The following is a 15,985-nucleotide window of genomic DNA, read 5'->3' on the forward strand; positions in this document are numbered from 1 at the left end:
ATAGCGCTCAGATATTCAGTGGGCCTCACACAATCCAAAAGTGTCCAGTGTCCACAAGTGTCTACAGAAATTCAAAATCTCACTTATCCTCTAGTCACTTTGGTCACAGCTGTGCCATCGAGACTGTGACATAGCGCTCAGATATTCAGTGGGCCTCACACAATCCAAAAGTGTCCAGTGTCTGCAGAAATTCAAAATCTCAGTTATCCTCTAGTCACTTTGGTCACAGCTGTGCCATCGAGCCTGTGACATAGCGCTCAGATATTCAGTGGGCCTCACACAATCCAAAAGTGTCCATTGTCTGCAGAAATTCAAAATCTCACTTATCCTCTAGTCACTTTGGTCACAGCTGTGCCATCGAGCCTGTGACATACCGCTCAGATATTCAGTGGGCCTCACACAATCCAAAAGTGTCCAGTGTCTGCAGAAATTCAAAATCTCACTTATCCTCTAGTCACTTTGGTCACAGCTGTGCCATCAAGCCTGTGACATAGCGCTCAGATATTCAGTGGGCCTCACACAATCCAAAAGAGTCCAGTGTCTGCAGAAATTCGAAATCTCCCTTATCCTCTAGTCACTTTGGTCACAGCTGTGCCATCGAGCCTGTGACATAGCGCTCAGATATTCAGTGGGCCTCACACAATCCAAAAGAGTACAGTGTCTGCAGAAATTCAAAATCTCACTTATCTTCTAGTCACTTTGGTCACAGCTGTGCCATCGAGCCTGTGACATAGCGCTCAGATATTCAGTGGGCCTCACACAATCCAAAAGTGTCCAGTGTCTGCAGAAATTCAAAATCTCCCTTATCCTCTAGTCACTTTGGTCACAGCTGTGCCATCGAGCCTGTTACATAGCGCTCAGATATTCAGTGGGCCTCACACAATCCAAAAGTGTCCAGTGTCTGCAGAAATTCAAAATCTCACTTATCCTCTAGTCACTTTGGTCACAGCTGTGCCATCGAGCCTATGACATAGCGCTCAGATATTCAGTAGGCCTCACACAATCCAAAAGTGTCCAGTGTCTGCAGAAATTCAAAATCTCACTTATCCTCTAGTCACTTTGGTCACAGCTGTGCCATCGAGCCTGTGACATAGCGCTCAGATATTCAGTGGGCCTCACACAATCCAAAAGTGTCCAGTGTCTGCAGAAATTCAAAATCTCACTTATCCTCTAGTCACTTTGGTCACAGCTGTGCCATCGAGCCTGTGACATAGCGCTCAGATATTCAGTGGGCCTCACACAATACAAAAGTGTCCAGTGTCCACAAGTGTCTGCAGAAATTCAAAATCTCACTTATCCTCTAGTCACTTTGGTCACAGCTGTGCCATCGAGCCTGTGACATAGCGCTCAGATATTCAGTGGGCCTCACACCATCCAAAAGTGTCCAGTGTCCACAAGTGTCTGCAGAATTTCAAAATCTCACTTATCCTCTAGTCACTTTGGTCACAGCTGTGCCATCGAGCCTGTGACATAGCGCTCAGATATTCAGTGGGCCTCACACAATCCAAAAGTGTCCAGTGTCTGCAGAAATTCAAAATCTCACTTATCTTCTAGTCACTTTGGTCACAGCTGTGCCATCGAGCCTGTGACATAGCGCTCAGATATTCAGTGGGCCTCACACAATCCAAAAGTGTCCAGTGTCTGCAGAAATTCAAAATCTCCCTTATCCTCTAGTCACTTTGGTCACAGCTGTGCCATCGAGCCTGTGACATAGCGCTCAGATATTCAGTGGGCCTCACACAATCCAAAAGTGTCCAGTGTCTGCAGAAATTCAAAATCTCACTTATCCTCTAGTCACTTTGGTCACAGCTGTGCCATCGAGCCTGTGAAATAGTGCTCAGATATTCAGTGGGCCTCACACAATCCAAAAGAGTACAGTGTCTGCAGAAATTCAAAATCTCACTTATCTTCTAGTCACTTTGGTCACAGCTGTGCCATCGAGCCTGTGACATAGCGCTCAGATATTCAGTGGGCCTCACACAATCCAAAAGTGTCCAGTGTCTGCAGAAATTCAAAATCTCCCTTATCCTCTAGTCACTTTGGTCACAGCTGTGCCATCGAGCCTGTTACATAGCGCTCAGATATTCAGTGGGCCTCACACAATCCAAAAGTGTCCAGTGTCTGCAGAAATTCAAAATCTCACTTATCCTCTAGTCACTTTGGTCACAGCTGTGCCATCGAGCCTATGACATAGCGCTCAGATATTCAGTAGGCCTCACACAATCCAAAAGTGTCCAGTGTCTGCAGAAATTCAAAATCTCACTTATCCTCTAGTCACTTTGGTCACAGCTGTGCCATCGAGCCTGTGACATAGCGCTCAGATATTCAGTGGGCCTCACACAATCCAAAAGTGTCCAGTGTCTGCAGAAATTCAAAATCTCACTTATCCTCTAGTCACTTTGGTCACAGCTGTGCCATCGAGCCTGTGACATAGCGCTCAGATATTCAGTGGGCCTCACACAATACAAAAGTGTCCTGTGTCCACAAGTTTCTGCAGAAATTCAAAATCTCACTTATCCTCTAGTCACTTTGGTCACAGCTGTGCCATCGAGCCTGTGACATAGCGCTCAGATATTCAGTGGGCCTCACACCATCCAAAAGTGTCCAGTGTCCACAAGTGTCTGCAGAATTTCAAAATCTCACTTATCCTCTAGTCACTTTGGTCACAGCTGTGCCATCGAGCCTGTGACATAGCGCTCAGATATTCAGTGGGCCTCACACAATCCAAAAGTGTCCAGTGTCTGCAGAAATTCAAAATCTCACTTATCTTCTAGTCACTTTGGTCACAGCTGTGCCATCGAGCCTGTGACATAGCGCTCAGATATTCAGTGGGCCTCACACAATCCAAAAGTGTCCAGTGTCTGCAGAAATTCAAAATCTCCCTTATCCTCTAGTCACTTTGGTCACAGCTGTGCCATCGAGCCTGTGACATAGCGCTCAGATATTCAGTGGGCCTCACACAATCCAAAAGTGTCCAGTGTCTGCAGAAATTCAAAATCTCACTTATCCTCTAGTCACTTTGGTCACAGCTGTGCCATCGAGCCTGTGAAATAGTGCTCAGATATTCAGTGGGCCTCACACAATCCAAAAGTGTCCAGTGTCTGCAGAAATTCAAAATCTCACTTATCCTCTAGTCACTTTGGTCACAGCTGTGCCATCGAGCCTGTGACATAGCGCTCAGATATTCAGTGGGCCTCACACAATCCAAAAGTGTCCAGTGTCTGCAGAAATTCAAAATCTCACTTATCCTCTAGTCACTTTGGTCACAGCTGTGCCATCGAGCCTGTGACATAGCGCTCAGATATTCAGTGGGCCTCACACAATCCAAAAGTGTCCAGTGTCTGCAGAAATTCAAAATCTCACTTATCCTCTAGTCACTTTGGTCACAGCTGTGCCATCGAGCCTGTGACATAGCGCTCAGATATTCAGTAGGCCTCACACAATCCAAAAGTGTCCAGTGTCTGCAGAAATTCAAAATCTCACTTATCCTCTAGTCACTTTGGTCATAGCTGTGCCATCGAGCCTGTGACATAGCGCTCAGATATTCAGTGGGCCTCACACAATCCAAAAGTGTCCAGTGTCTACAGAAATTCAAAATCTCACTTATCCTCTAGTCACTTTGGTCACAGCTGTGCCATCGAGCCTGTGACATAGCGCTCAGATATTCAGTGGGCCTCACACAATCCAAAAGTGTCCAGTGTCCACAAGTGTCTGCAGAAATTCAAAATCTCACTTATCCTCTAGTCACTTTGGTCACAGCTGTGCCATCGAGCCTGTGACATAGCGCTCAGATATTCAGTGGGCCTCACACAATCCAAAAGTGTCCAGTGTCTGCAGAAATTCAAAATCTCACTTATCCTCTAGTCACTTTTGTCACAGCTGTGCCATCGAGCCTGTGACATAGCGCTCAGATATTCAGTGGGCCTCACACAATCCAAAAGTGTCCAGTGTCTGCAGAAATTCAAAATCTCCCTTATCCTCTAGTCACTTTGGTCACAGCTGTGCCATCGAGCCTGTGACATAGCGCTCAGATATTCAGTGGGCCTCACACAATCCAAAAGTGTCCAGTGTCTGCAGAAATTCAAAATCTCACTTATCCTCTAGTCACTTTGGTCACAGCTGTGCCATCGAGCCTGTGACATAGTGCTCAGATATTCAGTGGGCCTCACACAATCCAAAAGTGTCCAGTGTCTGCAGAAATTCAAAATCTCCCTTATCCTCTAGTCACTTTGGTCACAGCTGTGCCATCGAGCCTGTGACATAGCGCTCAGATATTCAGTGGGCCTCACACAATCCAAAAGTGTCCAGTGTCTGCAGAAATTCAAAATCTCACTTATCCTCTAGTCACTTTGGTCACAGCTGTGCCATCGAGCCTGTGACATAGCGCTCAGATATTCAGTGGGCCTCACACAATCCAAAAGTGTCCAGTGTCTGCAGAAATTCAAAATCTCACTTATCCTCTAGTCACTTTGGTCACAGCTGTGCCATCGAGCCTGTGACATAGCGCTCAGATATTCAGTGGGCCTCACACAATCCAAAAGTGTCCAGTGTCTGCAGAAATTCAAAATCTCACTTATCCTCTAGTCACTTTGGTCACAGCTGTGCCATCGAGCCTGTGACATAGCGCTCAGATATTCAGTGGGCCTCACACAATCCAAAAGTGTCCAGTGTCTGCAGAAATTCAAAATCTCACTTATCCTCTAGTCACTTTGGTCACAGCTGTGCCATCGAGCCTGTGACATAGCGCTCAGATATTCAGTGGGCCTCACACAATCCAAAAGTGTCCAGTGTCTGCAGAAATTCAAAATCTCACTTATCCTCTAGTCACTTTGGTCACAGCTGTGCCATCGAGCCTGTGACATAGCGCTCAGATATTCAGTGGGCCTCACACAATCCAAAAGTGTCCAGTGTCTGCAGAAATTCAAAATCTCACTTATCCTCTAGTCACTTTGGTCACAGCTGTGCCATCGAGCCTGTGACATAGCGCTCAGATATTCAGTGGGCCTCACACAATCCAAAAGTGTCCAGTGTCTGCAGAAATTCAAAATCTCACTTATCCTCTAGTCACTTTGGTCACAGCTGTGCCATCGAGCCTGTGACATAGCGCTCAGATATTCAGTGGGCCTCACACAATCCAAAAGTGTCCAGTGTCTGCAGAAATTCAAAATCTCACTTATCCTCTAGTCACTTTGGTCACAGCTGTGCCATCGAGCCTGTGACATAGCGCTCAGATATTCAGTGGGCCTCACACAATCCAAAAGTGTCCAGTGTCTGCAGAAATTCAAAATCTCACTTATCCTCTAGTCACTTTGGTCACAGCTGTGCCATCGAGCCTGTGACATAGCGCTCAGATATTCAGTGGGCCTCACACAATCCAAAAGTGTCCAGTGTCTGCAGAAATTCAAAATCTCACTTATCCTCTAGTCACTTTGGTCACAGCTGTGCCATCGAGCCTGTGACATAGCGCTCAGATATTCAGTGGGCCTCACACAATCCAAAAGTGTCCAGTGTCTGCAGAAATTCAAAATCTCACTTATCCTCTAGTCACTTTGGTCACAGCTGTGCCATCGAGCCTGTGACATAGCGCTCAGATATTCAGTGGGCCTCACACAATCCAAAAGTGTCCTGTGTCCACAAGTGTCTGCAGAAATTCAAAATCTCACTTATCCTCTAGTCACTTTGGTCATAGCTGTGCCATTGAGCCTGTGACATAGCGCTCAGATATTCAGTGGGCCTCACACAATCCAAAAGTGTCCAGTGTCCACAAGTGTCTGCAGAAATTCAAAATCTCACTTATCCTCTAGTCACTTTGGTCACAGCTGTGCCATCGAGCCTGTGACATAGCGCTCAGATATTCAGTGGGCCTCACACAATCCAAAAGTGTCCAGTGTCTGCAGAAATTCAAAATCTCCCTTATCCTCTAGTCACTTTGGTCACAGCTGTGCCATCGAGCCTGTGACATAGCGCTCAGATATTCAGTGGGCCTCACACAATCCAAAAGTGTCCAGTGTCTGCAGAAATTCAAAATCTCACTTATCCTCTAGTCACTTTGGTCACAGCTGTGCCATCGAGCCTGTTACATAGCGCTCAGATATTCAGTGGGCCTCACACAATCCAAAAGTGTCCAGTGTCTGCAGAAATTCAAAATCTCACTTATCCTCTAGTCACTTTGGTCACAGCTGTGCCATCGAGCCTGTGACAAAGCGCTCAGATATTCAGTGGGCCTCACACAATCCAAAAGTGTCCAGTGTCCACAAGTGTCTGCAGAAATTCAAAATCTCACTTATCCTCTAGTCACTTTGGTCACAGCTGTGCCATTGAGCCTGTGACATAGCGCTCAGATATTCAGTGGGCCTCACACAATCCAAAAGTGTCCAGTGTCCACAAGTGTCTGCAGAAATTCAAAATCTCACTTATCCTCTAGTCACTTTGGTCACAGCTGTGCCATCGAGCCTGTGACATAGCGCTCAGATATTCAGTGGGCCTCACACAATCCAAAAGTGTACTGTGTCTGCAGAAATTCAAAATCTCACTTATCCTCTAGTCACTTTGGTCACAGCTGTGCCATCGAGCCTGTGACATAGCGCTCAGATATTCAGTGGGCCTCACACAATCCAAAAGTGTCCATTGTCTGCAGAAATTCAAAATCTCCCTTATCCTCTAGTCACTTTGGTCACAGCTGTGCCATCAAGCCTGTGACATAGCGCTCAGATATTCAGTGGGCCTCACACAATCCAAAAGTGTCCAGTGTCTGCAGAAATTCAAAATCTCACTTATCCTCTTGTCACTTTGGTCACAGCTGTGCCATCGAGCCTGTGACATAGCGCTCAGATATTCAGTGGGCCTCACACAATCCAAAAGTGTCCAGTGTCTGCAGAAATTCAAAATATCCCTTATCCTCTAGTCACTTTGGTCACAGCTGTGCCATCGAGCCTGTGACATAGCGCTCAGATATTCAGTGGGCCTCACACAATCCAAAAGTGTCCAATGTCTGCAGAAATTCAAAATCTCACTTATCCTCTAGTCACTTTGGTCACAGCTGTGGCAGCGAGCCTGTGACATAGCGCTCAGATATTCAGTGGGCCTCACACAATCCAAAAGTGTCCAGTGTCCACAAGTGTCTGCAGAAATTCAAAATCTCACTTATCCTCTAGTCACTTTGGTCACAGCTGTGCCATCGAGCCTGTGACATAGCGCTCAGATATTCAGTGGGCCTCACACAATCCAAAAGTGTCCAGTGTCCACAAGTGTCTACAGAAATTCAAAATCTCACTTATCCTCTAGTCACTTTGGTCACAGCTGTGCCATCGAGACTGTGACATAGCGCTCAGATATTCAGTGGGCCTCACACAATCCAAAAGTGTCCAGTGTCTGCAGAAATTCAAAATCTCAGTTATCCTCTAGTCACTTTGGTCACAGCTGTGCCATCGAGCCTGTGACATAGCGCTCAGATATTCAGTGGGCCTCACACAATCCAAAAGTGTCCATTGTCTGCAGAAATTCAAAATCTCACTTATCCTCTAGTCACTTTGGTCACAGCTGTGCCATCGAGCCTGTGACATACCGCTCAGATATTCAGTGGGCCTCACACAATCCAAAAGTGTCCAGTGTCTGCAGAAATTCAAAATCTCACTTATCCTCTAGTCACTTTGGTCACAGCTGTGCCATAAAGCCTGTGACATAGCGCTCAGATATTCAGTGGGCCTCACACAATCCAAAAGAGTCCAGTGTCTGCAGAAATTCAAAATCTCCCTTATCCTCTAGTCACTTTGGTCACAGCTGTGCCATCGAGCCTGTGACATAGCGCTCAGATATTCAGTGGGCCTCACACAATCCAAAAGAGTACAGTGTCTGCAGAAATTCAAAATCTCACTTATCTTCTAGTCACTTTGGTCACAGCTGTGCCATCGAGCCTGTGACATAGCGCTCAGATATTCAGTGGGCCTCACACAATCCAAAAGTGTCCAGTGTCTGCAGAAATTCAAAATCTCCCTTATCCTCTAGTCACTTTGGTCACAGCTGTGCCATCGAGCCTGTTACATAGCGCTCAGATATTCAGTGGGCCTCACACAATCCAAAAGTGTCCAGTGTCTGCAGAAATTCAAAATCTCACTTATCCTCTAGTCACTTTGGTCACAGCTGTGCCATCGAGCCTATGACATAGCGCTCAGATATTCAGTAGGCCTCACACAATCCAAAAGTGTCCAGTGTCTGCAGAAATTCAAAATCTCACTTATCCTCTAGTCACTTTGGTCACAGCTGTGCCATCGAGCCTGTGACATAGCGCTCAGATATTCAGTGGGCCTCACACAATCCAAAAGTGTCCAGTGTCTGCAGAAATTCAAAATCTCACTTATCCTCTAGTCACTTTGGTCACAGCTGTGCCATCGAGCCTGTGACATAGCGCTCAGATATTCAGTGGGCCTCACACAATACAAAAGTGTCCAGTGTCCACAAGTGTCTGCAGAAATTCAAAATCTCACTTATCCTCTAGTCACTTTGGTCACAGCTGTGCCATCGAGCCTGTGACATAGCGCTCAGATATTCAGTGGGCCTCACACCATCCAAAAGTGTCCAGTGTCCACAAGTGTCTGCAGAATTTCAAAATCTCACTTATCCTCTAGTCACTTTGGTCACAGCTGTGCCATCGAGCCTGTGACATAGCGCTCAGATATTCAGTGGGCCTCACACAATCCAAAAGTGTCCAGTGTCTGCAGAAATTCAAAATCTCACTTATCTTCTAGTCACTTTGGTCACAGCTGTGCCATCGAGCCTGTGACATAGCGCTCAGATATTCAGTGGGCCTCACACAATCCAAAAGTGTCCAGTGTCTGCAGAAATTCAAAATCTCCCTTATCCTCTAGTCACTTTGGTCACAGCTGTGCCATCGAGCCTGTGACATAGCGCTCAGATATTCAGTGGGCCTCACACAATCCAAAAGTGTCCAGTGTCTGCAGAAATTCAAAATCTCACTTATCCTCTAGTCACTTTGGTCACAGCTGTGCCATCGAGCCTGTGAAATAGTGCTCAGATATTCAGTGGGCCTCACACAATCCAAAAGTGTCCAGTGTCTGCAGAAATTCAAAATCTCCCTTATCCTCTAGTCACTTTGGTCACAGCTGTGCCATCGAGCCTGTGACATAGCGCTCAGATATTCAGTGGGCCTCACACAATCCAAAAGTGTCCAGTGTCTGCAGAAATTCAAAATCTCACTTATCCTCTAGTCACTTTGGTCACAGCTGTGCCATCGAGCCTGTGACATAGCGCTCAGATATTCAGTGGGCCTCACACAATCCAAAAGTGTCCAGTGTCTGCAGAAATTCAAAATCTCACTTATCCTCTAGTCACTTTGGTCACAGCTGTGCCATCGAGCCTGTGACATAGCGCTCAGATATTCAGTAGGCCTCACACAATCCAAAAGTGTCCAGTGTCTGCAGAAATTCAAAATCTCACTTATCCTCTAGTCACTTTGGTCACAGCTGTGCCATCGAGCCTGTGACATAGCGCTCAGATATTCAGTGGGCCTCACACAATCCAAAAGTGTCCAGTGTCTACAGAAATTCAAAATCTCACTTATCCTCTAGTCACTTTGGTCACAGCTGTGCCATCGAGCCTGTGACATAGCGCTCAGATATTCAGTGGGCCTCACACAATCCAAAAGTGTCCAGTGTCCACAAGTGTCTGCAGAAATTCAAAATCTCACTTATCCTCTAGTCACTTTGGTCACAGCTGTGCCATCGAGCCTGTGACATAGCGCTCAGATATTCAGTGGGCCTCACACAATCCAAAAGTGTCCAGTGTCTGCAGAAATTCAAAATCTCACTTATCCTCTAGTCACTTTTGTCACAGCTGTGCCATCGAGCCTGTGACATAGCGCTCAGATATTCAGTGGGCCTCACACAATCCAAAAGTGTCCAGTGTCTGCAGAAATTCAAAATCTCCCTTATCATCTAGTCACTTTGGTCACAGCTGTGCCATCGAGCCTGTGACATAGCGCTCAGATATTCAGTGGGCCTCACACAATCCAAAAGTGTCCAGTGTCTGCAGAAATTCAAAATCTCACTTATCCTCTAGTCACTTTGGTCACAGCTGTGCCATCGAGCCTGTGACATAGCGCTCAGATAATCAGTGGGCCTCACACAATCCAAAAGTGTCCAGTGTCTGCAGAAATTCAAAATCTCACTTATCCTCTAGTCACTTTGGTCACAGCTGTGCCATTGAGCCTGTGACATAGCGCTCAGATATTCAGTGGGCCTCACACAATCCAAAAGTGTCCAGTGTCTGCAGAAATTCAAAATCTCCCTTATCCTCTAGTCACTTTGGTCACAGCTGTGCCATCGAGCCTGTGACATAGCGCTCAGATATTCAGTGGGCCTCACACAATCCAAAAGTGTCCAGTGTCTGCAGAAATTCAAAATCTCACTTATCCTCTAGTCACTTTGGTCACAGCTGTGCCATCGAGCCTGTGACATAGCGCTCAGATATTCAGTGGGCCTCACACAATCCAAAAGTGTCCAGTGTCTGCAGAAATTCAAAATCTCACTTATCCTCTAGTCACTTTGGTCACAGCTGTGCCATCGAGCCTGTGACATAGCGCTCAGATATTCAGTGGGCCTCACACAATCCAAAAGTGTCCAGTGTCTGCAGAAATTCAAAATCTCACTTATCCTCTAGTCACTTTGGTCACAGCTGTGCCATCGAGCCTGTGACATAGCGCTCAGATATTCAGTGGGCCTCACACAATCCAAAAGTGTCCAGTGTCTGCAGAAATTCAAAATCTCACTTATCCTCTAGTCACTTTGGTCACAGCTGTGCCATCGAGCCTGTGACATAGCGCTCAGATATTCAGTGGGCCTCACACAATCCAAAAGTGTCCAGTGTCTGCAGAAATTCAAAATCTCACTTATCCTCTAGTCACTTTGGTCACAGCTGTGCCATCGAGCCTATGACATAGCGCTCAGATATTCAGTGGGCCTCACACAATCCAAAAGTGTCCTGTGTCCACAAGTGTCTGCAGAAATTCAAAATCTCACTTATCCTCTAGTCACATTGGTCACAGCTGTGCCATTGAGCCTGTGACATAGCGCTCAGATATTCAGTGGGCCTCACACAATCCAAAAGTGTCCAGTGTCCACAAGTGTCTGCAGAAATTCAAAATCTCACTTATCCTCTAGTCACTTTGGTCACAGCTGTGCCATCGAGCCTGTGACATAGCGCTCAGATATTCAGTGGGCCTCACACAATCCAAAAGTGTCCAGTGTCTGCAGAAATTCAAAATCTCCCTTATCCTCTAGTCACTTTGGTCACAGCTGTGCCATCGAGCCTGTGACATAGCGCTCAGATATTCAGTGGGCCTCACACAATCCAAAAGTGTCCAGTGTCTGCAGAAATTCAAAATCTCACTTATCCTCTAGTCACTTTGGTCACAGCTGTGCCATCGAGCCTGTTACATAGCGCTCAGATATTCAGTGGGCCTCACACAATCCAAAAGTGTCCAGTGTCTGCAGAAATTCAAAATCTCACTTATCCTCTAGTCACTTTGGTCACAGCTGTGCCATCGAGCCTGTGACAAAGCGCTCAGATATTCAGTGGGCCTCACACAATCCAAAAGTGTCCAGTGTCCACAAGTGTCTGCAGAAATTCAAAATCTCACTTATCTTCTAGTCACTTTGGTCACAGCTGTGCCATTGAGCCTGTGACATAGCGCTCAGATATTCAGTGGGCCTCACACAATCCAAAAGTGTCCAGTGTCCACAAGTGTCTGCAGAAATTCAAAATCTCACTTATCCTCTAGTCACTTTGGTCACAGCTGTGCCATCGAGCCTGTGACATAGCGCTCAGATATTCAGTGGGCCTCACACAATCCAAAAGTGTACTGTGTCTGCAGAAATTCAAAATCTCACTTATCCTCTAGTCACTTTGGTCACAGCTGTGCCATCGAGCCTGTGACATAGCGCTCAGATATTCAGTGGGCCTCACACAATCCAAAAGTGTCCATTGTCTGCAGAAATTCAAAATCTCCCTTATCCTCTAGTCACTTTGGTCACAGCTGTGCCATCAAGCCTGTGACATAGCGCTCAGATATTCAGTGGGCCTCACACAATCCAAAAGTGTCCAGTGTCTGCAGAAATTCAAAATCTCACTTATCCTCTTGTCACTTTGGTCACAGCTGTGCCATCGAGCCTGTGACATAGCGCTCAGATATTCAGTGGGCCTCACACAATCCAAAAGTGTCCAGTGTCTGCAGAAATTCAAAATATCCCTTATCCTCTAGTCACTTTGGTCACAGCTGTGCCATCGAGCCTGTGACATAGCGCTCAGATATTCAGTGGGCCTCACACAATCCAAAAGTGTCCAATGTCTGCAGAAATTCAAAATCTCACTTATCCTCTAGTCACTTTGGTCACAGCTGTGGCAGCGAGCCTGTGACATAGCGCTCAGATATTCAGTGGGCCTCACACAATCCAAAAGTGTCCAGTGTCCACAAGTGTCTGCAGAAATTCAAAATCTCACTTATCCTCTAGTCACTTTGGTCACAGCTGTGCCATCGAGCCTGTGACATAGCGCTCAGATATTCAGTGGGCCTCACACAATCCAAAAGTGTCCAGTGTCCACAAGTGTCTACAGAAATTCAAAATCTCACTTATCCTCTAGTCACTTTGGTCACAGCTGTGCCATCGAGACTGTGACATAGCGCTCAGATATTCAGTGGGCCTCACACAATCCAAAAGTGTCCAGTGTCTGCAGAAATTCAAAATCTCAGTTATCCTCTAGTCACTTTGGTCACAGCTGTGCCATCGAGCCTGTGACATAGCGCTCAGATATTCAGTGGGCCTCACACAATCCAAAAGTGTCCATTGTCTGCAGAAATTCAAAATCTCACTTATCCTCTAGTCACTTTGGTCACAGCTGTGCCATCGAGCCTGTGACATACCGCTCAGATATTCAGTGGGCCTCACACAATCCAAAAGTGTCCAGTGTCTGCAGAAATTCAAAATCTCACTTATCCTCTAGTCACTTTGGTCACAGCTGTGCCATCAAGCCTGTGACATAGCGCTCAGATATTCAGTGGGCCTCACACAATCCAAAAGAGTCCAGTGTCTGCAGAAATTCAAAATCTCCCTTATCCTCTAGTCACTTTGGTCACAGCTGTGCCATCGAGCCTGTGACATAGCGCTCAGATATTCAGTGGGCCTCACACAATCCAAAAGAGTACAGTGTCTGCAGAAATTCAAAATCTCACTTATCTTCTAGTCACTTTGGTCACAGCTGTGCCATCGAGCCTGTGACATAGCGCTCAGATATTCAGTGGGCCTCACACAATCCAAAAGTGTCCAGTGTCTGCAGAAATTCAAAATCTCCCTTATCCTCTAGTCACTTTGGTCACAGCTGTGCCATCGAGCCTGTTACATAGCGCTCAGATATTCAGTGGGCCTCACACAATCCAAAAGTGTCCAGTGTCTGCAGAAATTCAAAATCTCACTTATCCTCTAGTCACTTTGGTCACAGCTGTGCCATCGAGCCTATGACATAGCGCTCAGATATTCAGTAGGCCTCACACAATCCAAAAGTGTCCAGTGTCTGCAGAAATTCAAAATCTCACTTATCCTCTAGTCACTTTGGTCACAGCTGTGCCATCGAGCCTGTGACATAGCGCTCAGATATTCAGTGGGCCTCACACAATCCAAAAGTGTCCAGTGTCTGCAGAAATTCAAAATCTCACTTATCCTCTAGTCACTTTGGTCACAGCTGTGCCATCGAGCCTGTGACATAGCGCTCAGATATTCAGTGGGCCTCACACAATACAAAAGTGTCCAGTGTCCACAAGTGTCTGCAGAAATTCAAAATCTCACTTATCCTCTAGTCACTTTGGTCACAGCTGTGCCATCGAGCCTGTGACATAGCGCTCAGATATTCAGTGGGCCTGACACCATCCAAAAGTGTCCAGTGTCCACAAGTGTCTGCAGAATTTCAAAATCTCACTTATCCTCTAGTCACTTTGGTCACAGCTGTGCCATCGAGCCTGTGACATAGCGCTCAGATATTCAGTGGGCCTCACACAATCCAAAAGTGTCCAGTGTCTGCAGAAATTCAAAATCTCACTTATCTTCTAGTCACTTTGGTCACAGCTGTGCCATCGAGCCTGTGACATAGCGCTCAGATATTCAGTGGGCCTCACACAATCCAAAAGTGTCCAGTGTCTGCAGAAATTCAAAATCTCCCTTATCCTCTAGTCACTTTGGTCACAGCTGTGCCATCGAGCCTGTGACATAGCGCTCAGATATTCAATGGGCCTCACACAATCCAAAAGTGTCCAGTGTCTGCAGAAATTCAAAATCTCACTTATCCTCTAGTCACTTTGGTCACAGCTGTGCCATCGAGCCTGTGAAATAGTGCTCAGATATTCAGTGGGCCTCACACAATCCAAAAGTGTCCAGTGTCTGCAGAAATTCAAAATCTCCCTTATCCTCTAGTCACTTTGGTCACAGCTGTGCCATCGAGCCTGTGACATAGCGCTCAGATATTCAGTGGGCCTCACACAATCCAAAAGTGTCCAGTGTCTGCAGAAATTCAAAATCTCACTTATCCTCTAGTCACTTTGGTCACAGCTGTGCCATCGAGCCTGTGACATAGCGCTCAGATATTCAGTGGGCCTCACACAATCCAAAAGTGTCCAGTGTCTGCAGAAATTCAAAATCTCACTTATCCTCTAGTCACTTTGGTCACAGCTGTGCCATCGAGCCTGTGACATAGCGCTCAGATATTCAGTAGGCCTCACACAATCCAAAAGTGTCCAGTGTCTGCAGAAATTCAAAATCTCACTTATCCTCTAGTCACTTTGGTCACAGCTGTGCCATCGAGCCTGTGACATAGCGCTCAGATATTCAGTGGGCCTCACACAATCCAAAAGTGTCCAGTGTCTACAGAAATTCAAAATCTCACTTATCCTCTAGTCACTTTGGTCACAGCTGTGCCATCGAGCCTGTGACATAGCGCTCAGATATTCAGTGGGCCTCACACAATCCAAAAGTGTCCAGTGTCCACAAGTGTCTGCAGAAATTCAAAATCTCACTTATCCTCTAGTCACTTTGGTCACAGCTGTGCCATCGAGCCTGTGACATAGCGCTCAGATATTCAGTGGGCCTCACACAATCCAAAAGTGTCCAGTGTCTGCAGAAATTCAAAATCTCACTTATCCTCTAGTCACTTTTGTCACAGCTGTGCCATCGAGCCTGTGACATAGCGCTCAGATATTCAGTGGGCCTCACACAATCCAAAAGTGTCCAGTGTCTGCAGAAATTCAAAATCTCCCTTATCCTCTAGTCACTTTGGTCACAGCTGTGCCATCGAGCCTGTGACATAGCGCTCAGATATTCAGTGGGCCTCACACAATCCAAAAGTGTCCAGTGTCTGCAGAAATTCAAAATCTCACTTATCCTCTAGTCACTTTGGTCACAGCTGTGCCATCGAGCCTGTGACATAGTGCTCAGATATTCAGTGGGCCTCACACAATCCAAAAGTGTCCAGTGTCTGCAGAAATTCAAAATCTCCCTTATCCTCTAGTCACTTTGGTCACAGCTGTGCCATCGAGCCTATGACATAGCGCTCAGATATTCAGTGGGCCTCACACAATCCAAAAGTGTCCAGTGTCTGCAGAAATTCAAAATCTCACTTATCCTCTAGTCACTTTGGTCACAGCTGTGCCATCGAGCCTGTGACATAGCGCTCAGATATTCAGTGGGCCTCACACAATCCAAAAGTGTCCAGTGTCTGCAGAAATTCAAAATCTCACTTATCCTCTAGTCACTTTGGTCACAGCTGTGCCATCGAGCCTGTGACATAGCGCTCAGATATTCAGTGGGCCTCACACAATCCAAAAGTGTCCAGTGTCTGCAGAAATTCAAAATCTCACTTATCCTCTAGTCACTTTGGTCACAGCTGTGCCATCGAGCCTGTGACATAGCGCTCAGATATTCAGTGGGCC

General features: G+C 46.4%; 1 protein-coding gene across 5 annotated transcripts in view; it reads left to right on the top strand.

Annotated features, from left to right (window-relative positions):
• ST8SIA2 (ST8 alpha-N-acetyl-neuraminide alpha-2,8-sialyltransferase 2) overlaps nt 1-15,985 on the top strand; it is a 665,484-nt gene that overhangs the window by 553,669 nt on the left and 95,830 nt on the right. The window lies entirely within an intron of this gene.

The sequence above is a fragment of the Dendrobates tinctorius genome, unplaced genomic scaffold, assembly GCF_039654945.1.
Source record: "Dendrobates tinctorius isolate UK_male_01 unplaced genomic scaffold, ASM3965494v1 ptg000022l, whole genome shotgun sequence".
In the NCBI taxonomy this organism is placed as follows: Eukaryota; Metazoa; Chordata; class Amphibia; order Anura; family Dendrobatidae; genus Dendrobates; species Dendrobates tinctorius.